At 52.4% G+C, this 6,934-nt stretch overlaps 1 protein-coding gene across 3 annotated transcripts in view; it reads right to left on the bottom strand.

The window, feature by feature from the left end:
* Positions 1 to 3,313, bottom strand: part of PACSIN2 (protein kinase C and casein kinase substrate in neurons 2) — a 135,065-nt gene extending 131,752 nt beyond the window's left edge. Inside the window, exon 1 of one of the 3 annotated variants that reach the window (XM_034987357.1) lies at positions 3,216 to 3,313. The gene's annotated coding sequence lies outside the window, so the exon portion shown is untranslated. Of the gene's footprint in view, positions 1 to 2,780; positions 2,862 to 3,180 lie in introns of those variants that run through there. The other 2 variants (XM_034987354.1, XM_034987358.1) reach the window with 2 other exon arrangements.
* Between the last annotated feature and the right edge of the window lie 3,621 nt (positions 3,314 to 6,934).

Genomic DNA, 6,934 nt, shown 5'->3' with positions numbered 1-6,934 from the left:
AAAAATAAGATCTTTAAGGAGCACCTGGGTGGCTCAGTCAGGTAATCATCCAGTTCTTGATCTCAGCTTAGGTCTTGATCTCAGGGTCGTGAGTTCAAGCCCCAGTGTGGAGAGAAAGAAAAGAAGGGAAGGGAAGGGAAGAGAAGGGAAGGGAAGGGGGGAAGGGAGGGAGGGAGGGAGGGAGGAAATAAATAAAATCTTTAAAAAAAAATTAAGGGACACCTGGGTGGCTCAGTCGGTTGAGCATCTGACTCTTGGTTTTGGCTTAGGTCATGATCTCAGGGTCCTGGGATAGAGCCATGCATCAGGCTCAGTGCTGAGTCAGCCTGGGATTCTCTCTCTCTCTCCTTATCTCTCTGCCCTTCTCTACCTCATCCCCCCCCACCCCCACACACATGCGCGCACTCTGTCTCTAAAATAAATAATCTTTAAAAATAATTAAAAACAAAATGAAGATTTTATTCTAGAAAATAAAAAATAGATTACATGGTGCTGTTTTACTAAACAAACATAAATGTTCAATCATAGGAACAAAAAGAAATCAATAAAGAAAGGAGACTGTTGTTGTTTTATGTGCTTTTAATCAAACTACCAGCACGTGTGGTCTTAGATGGCCACTGTTCTTCAAATAGTTATCTCTGGAACTACACATATGCCAAGAATGTAGCATGGCACAGAACACTTCTGAGTACACTTCGAGAATTCCTCTTTTAAGACTGTCTCCAGTCAGCAGACAGAACATAATTACCTGAATACTAAATATCTGGAGGAATTCCTACACAGCCGTCCCAGAGACCAGCACTGGGACCCATCAGGAGTCAGGTTTCCAGCACCGAGACGCGTTCAGGTGTGTGAAGGATCACTGCCAGGGCCATAAAGAAAGGTCTGCACCTGTGCAATGCAAACTGACTTCAGAACTGAAGGCACTGCTACGCTGCTCTCAGGTACGCCACGGCCGTCGCAAACCACCTAACTGGGAAAGAACCTGAGCCAGCGCTACTGTTCACATGAATGTGGTCATTACCCCCCATAATCTACAAGGTGGCCTCAGCAAAGCGGCCATGACAATCTGATGGCAGATAAGGCAGGCTCGAGTCAGCCGGGAAGTTCAGGTGAGGGTGGCCAGAAAGCCCTTGGTAAATGCTACCCGATCTCTAAACACAAGGCACCATTACTATTATTAAGGAATCTATGAAATCCTTTTGATATTCCCTAACATCCTGGAATCAACTGATAACCCTGTCACAAGCAGGAAGCCTGAGCATCATGTCCTTGGTCTACGCAGACTTTCAAGTGAATAGAGGAGAAAATGAAAAGGTAAAGGACAAATGCCCCTCAGTTCCCACCCCCATTGGTCTAGCTATCAGAGATCTGGATTAGGCATCCAGCACTAGGGAAAGACAACCTTATCTCCTAGCACCAGGCTATGTCCGAAACCCAAGTACTGTTTTTCACATAGGCATACTTTTAGGTTATTTAAATATTATGACCTCTCATATATTTAAGACTAAAAGTAATAAAGTTCCAGTTCCCAAACAGCATGAGCTGTTTCCATTCAAATGGGTTTTTAATTCTTCTCCAAAAAAGTCAATCAAGAGTGCAGAGCTAATCACGTTTCTATTCCTCTATGTTATGTTACTTTCCCAAGTAATAAATATCATCAGCCTACTGGCCAGTTTCTTTAAAGCTTGAAGACAGTTGTCAAAAGAAAATCACTCACCACAGAAAAGTTTTTGATGTGACCTCGTATCTCAACTAGCATAACCTCACCAAGGAGATTGATTGCCAAGCTCTAGAATTAAGTTTAAATGCACACAGATGAGTTTCCCATGTGAATGAATCAAGAGAAACCCAAGATGCACTGGCTCCTATTCAATGCCTGTAAGTGGAGGCTGCAAGCAGGCTTGTGAATCAAGTGGAGTAAGAACATCTGCGGCCAGAACCGGAGGGCTGGCATTCAACTGCGCCCACCTGGTTGGTTTCCTCGTCCTGGGCTCCAAGCTGGCAATCCCAGGAGGGTTAAAACAGAACTTCAGCATACAACTGCAGAGGAGGGAAGGAAGCTGTGAGCTCACCGGCAGCAGCTCAGGTCTGAATTCTTTTAGCAATTCTCTTGATTTTCATCAGGACAGCCAGGAAGTGTTTGGTAAACAGTGTAAGGAGTGGCCGCGGAGACTCTAGGCAGCCTCCCCTCCTTAACCACAAAAAAGAACACAGGATAGTCGCGGTAGAGAAGACCCAGGAATGGTTACACACACCCCACCCTGAAGGCCGCCTTCCCCTGGGCACCCAACTGGAGAGCAGCGTCCTCAGAGGCTAGAGCTGAGCGGGGCCCCAAGGAGACAGCACAGCTTGCTCTCCCGACCAGCCCCATCGGAAAAGAAAATCGCCCTTCTCTGGTGGAGCCAAAACCCCAATGAACGACTGAAATGAGGGGGCAGAAATCGCCACCTCTCCCGCCCGGAACCCCTCCGATGCGCCAGCAGGCTCGGAAACCCCAGAAGAGAGAAAGCGCTCACGTTTCTAAGAATCAATGCCAGTCTGGGAAATCCCGAGGGTGGACGGGCCAACAGCCCCAGCCTCCCCTGCCTGTGCCCCCAGCCCTAGGATCTGCTTGCAAGGAAGGCCTCGCCGCCCCCACCCCCTGGAGACAGGAGAGACACGGGGAGGGTGGAAAGGAAGGGCTGTCTCCAAGTGCCCCAAGTAAGTTCATCCGCGTCTGTGTCCCGCCTGCCCCCGCCACCCCTCGGACCCAGCCCTGCCCTCCAACTGGCGCTTACCAGCCCCATCGCTGCTCCGGCGCCGCTCCCGCAGCCGCCCTCGCCTCCGCGTGTGCCCCCGCGAACCTCTGCGCCCCTCGGCTTCGCGGGTTCCCCTGGAGCGCGCCCGCGGCTCCTCCCCGAGTCTCTCTGGAGCCGCCCACCTGCCCCTCGGCAGCAGCTCCGACCCGCGGGCCCCGCCCGAGAACTTGCCCGCCCGCGTCCCGGAGCCCCGCGCCGAGCCCGCCCTCACCAGCCCTCCGCCGCCCGCCGCGGCCCCCGAACACGCCCCCTCCCACGGCGACAGGAAGTCCGCGCGCCGGCCGCGCGGCCGCAGAGGCTTCCCCGGAGCGGCGGCCTGACAGGGCGCGGGCCCCGCCGCCCGCCCGCGGCGCCCCAACCGTCGCGGCGCGGCCCTCACCTCGGCCGCCGCTCTCCTCCCGACTCGCCGCTCACCCCGCTCCGGCCGCGACGGCGTCTCCGGGCCCGACTCCCGCCCTCGCTCCGGCCGCGCTCCTCAGCCCTGCCCTGCCCCGCTGCGGCCGCCGCTGCCGCCAGCCCCCAGCGCTCCGCCCCCGCCGCGCCCGCTGTGTTCGTCCCATTGGCTGCTGGGCGCCGGGCCCCGCCCCACGGCCCCTTCGGCATCCCAGATTGGGCCAGGGGGCAAGGCGGCGGCACGCCCCTGGGGCACAAAAGGACCTCCCCCGGGCGCCATTGGCGGCGTCTCCTGTCCATCAAAGGGGGAGTGCCTACTTAACCAACTGATAGGGTGCCGGGCGCGGGGCGGGGGGGTGTCACTGTCCTGGGGTCGCTCCGGGGCTGTGCTTCGCGGGGCTCATTCCCTGGGGCTTGAGTCCTGCGGCTTTGCTGGTACCCAGGCGCGGGGGGCGCGGGAGGGCAGCACCTCACCTGACTGGGGGTTCAGGGAAGTAGTCGTTCTGAAAGTTTCCTCTCCTGGGGCACTCAGGAGAGCCAGTGTCAACAGGGCTTCCTCAGATTCCCGCCACAGGTGTAGATCCCTCTTGAGCCGCTTAGTTTAAGCCGGGAGGCGGGAGGGGGGGGGGGGGGGGGGGGGGCGGATAGCTGGAGTAAAGAGAGTAAATGGCAGAGCCAGGATTAGAAACCAGGTCCCCCCCAACCCAGGCCTGTGCTGGTTCCACACCACCACCTGGAGAATAATCAGGAGGACCGTGTAGCAATGCTGGAAAACGCTTGAACTAAAATGGTCAAAGGGAAAGCAGGACACAAAATGGTGGGGAGTATATGAGTCTACTACCTATGGATAGGAACTGAGAGAGACCACAAAGAAATAGAGTGGTTTTTCACTTTCCAAACTGTTTGTTTGGAATGTAGCATTGGGCTTGCAATAGATCATTGTGGCTAGAGGTGTCTGAACAGGTGCTGGTGACCTGCGTGGTCCTCCAGCCTCCTGCTCTTCAGTCCTTGCCCTCATCCCCTTCTCCTGTACACACATGCTCACACACATCCCCCTTCACACCAAGCACTGGTGAGGCTGGAAGGGGTTCCTGCAGACTGGACACCACAGGGAGGTGGTGAGCCTGGCACTGCCCAGCAACAAGACACCTCCTGAGCCTTTCTGGCCTCCTAGCCCTAGAGGTCACTTCCTAGCCATATGACCTAGGCAGCACTCCAGCATCTACACGTTGGCTCCTTTCTTGCCTCTTTCTTTCCTTTTTAGTGTTACAGGATTTTTGTCCCCTTAGTGCCTGTGGTTCTTGGTCAGGCCACTTCAAAGAATGACGAGGTAAACCAGATGAAGAGTGGTGAGCAGCAAAGCGAAGTTTATTGAGCGATAGTATAAAGGTCCCAGAGAGGGAGGGGGGCCCAAAAGGGTTGCCCCCGGAGTTTCTAAGTTTAGGGGTTTTATGAGCTCTCTTGCAGAACTATTTTAAGCAGCCAGGCTATGCTGAGTCGTACAAATCAGGGCTTTGGTCACATATCTGTCTACTGTTAGGTTAATGTTTATGCACTGATGATCTTTTTTGGCTGACATCTGGGGGCTTAGGTGTTAACTGCCCCTTGCCCGTGATATTGACAAATGCTTTTGTGGTTAACTGTCTTATTTTAGGACATTTTGCAGAAGTCATTTCTGCAAGGGCTGCAAAGCAGAATGTTAGTGCAGGTCCTGTCTAAGCTGCAGAACAGGATGTCAGTGCTGTTTTATTTTAGCTGTCCTGACTTCATATTTTCTTGTTGGGGACACTGACCTTGACTACTTAACTCCTAACATTAGGGCAAAACCAAAATTCCTCTCATTTTCTTGCCCCCGGCAATAGGACACTGTTGCTGAACTCTTTGAGTCTTGCCTTCCATCCCAGCAGCTTATCAGGGTATTTTTCCAAAGAGAATTCCCCTTTGCCAGCCGTGACCATCCCAGCTTTGATCCCCGCAAACATTTCACAATAGTGTATCCAGCCTCCTTCTTCAACCATATTCATACTGGCCTGGAGCCCAAACCTGCCTCTGTCCCTTCCCCACTGAGGGGCCTGGGCAAGTCACTGCAGCAATCTGTGACCTGGGGGTGATAACAGAGCGCATCTCACAGGGTTGTGGTCAGGGGTAAGTGGGACAAAAAAGTAAAAGTATGGAGAGCAGCTCTGGGCATGCAGGTATGAGTGCTCAGTATCTGAGCTGTTAACATGCGGTCATGTCAACTGCCATTTTGTCCCCTCCTCCCCGCAAAATGTGCCCATTACCTGGGTCTGGGACCAAGACTGACTCAGTCCTTTATTAGTCATTTCCCCCTAAGCAGTCTCGATAAACACACGGCCCAAGTCAACATGTATTTTAATTGAGATCAAAACATTCTCACAAAAAACAAAAACCCAGATATAATTGTATTGCTGGTAAAATAGTCTTTCTTACACAGTGATATATGTTCCTTGTTCAAGAAAAAAAATCAAAATCTGTGGGACGTTTGGGTGGCTCAGTTGGTTAAGTGTCTGCCTTCAGCTCGAGTCATGATCTCAGGATCCTGGGATGGAACCCCGCATCTTGCTCCTTGCTCAGTGGGGAGCCTGCTTCTCCCTCTGCCTGCCGCTCCCCCTGCTTGTGCGCGCTTTCTCGCTCTGACAAATAAAATCTTTTTAAAAATTCAAAATCTGGGGCGCCTGGGTGGCTCAGTTGTTAAGCATCTGCCTTCGGCTCAGGTCATGATCCCGGGGTCCTGGGATCGAGCCCCGCATCGGGCTCCCTGCTCAGCTGGGAGCCTGCTTCTCCCTCTCCCACTCCCCCTGCTTGTGTTCCCTCTCTCGCTGTCTCTCTCTGTCAAATAAATAAAATCTTAAAAAAATAAAAAATAAATTAAAAAAAAAATAAAAATCTGCTACAGACATTCACTCTATAAATAATTCCAGTGTTTACAATGTGTGGGGCAGGGCAGGGGGGAGTTGGCAGTTCAGGGAGGGATGGACCTGGGTCCTGCTGCTTCTGCTCCTGAGAAGACCCAGCAAAGACACAGAGTCTACAAGAGACCTCCCCATCAAGGGACAGCAGTGATCCTCAAGAACCAGAAACCCTCCAGTGGGAGGGCAACAATATTGAAGGCAGTGGCATTTAACTGATCCAGAGTGAATGGAAATGAGGAGAGCAAAGGCCCAGAGGCAAGAAATCCTGCCCTCCAGGAAGAGAGGAGGGTTCCGCTTGGCCAGAGCCTTGCAGGCATAAGGGGAAATAAGGTGGGGAAGGCAGCTGAGCCACAAATAGCTATGAGTCATTCCAGGTCTCCATTTTCCCAACTGTAAAATGGGGATAATCATATAAGCAAGTGCTTAGGGAAACCTCAAGGATTCATGAGATCATACCTGCTCTGAGGACGGATCCTGGCACAGTCAGCAGCTGTTGAGTGTGTCCAAGGACCCCTCCGCCCCCCAACACACACATTTTATAAGAGTGCCTCAGGGTAGATTTAACTTTAAAATTTGTTTAACTGTGATCAAATAAGCCAGATGCAAGAACATGTACTCTGCATCAACTATTAATATTTTAGAGACAGCTAAGCGTTAAGTGTTGCGACTAAAGGCACACATTTCTGGATATACCTCAGAAGGAAGCTCTTCCCTGCCAAGTTGTAGAAAGATCTGGATTCCTTGCAATGTGTCATTGATTAGGAGGCAATTATCCCGGCCTTTCTTGCCTCGCTTTGTTTCATTCCA

Source organism: Mirounga leonina, unplaced genomic scaffold, assembly GCF_011800145.1.
Source record: "Mirounga leonina isolate KUSES-001 unplaced genomic scaffold, KU_Mleo_1.0 Mir_418, whole genome shotgun sequence".
In the NCBI taxonomy this organism is placed as follows: domain Eukaryota; kingdom Metazoa; phylum Chordata; class Mammalia; order Carnivora; family Phocidae; genus Mirounga; species Mirounga leonina.
The sequence above is the reverse complement of the archived record's forward strand: the minus strand, read 5'-3'. Positions and strand labels throughout refer to the sequence as shown.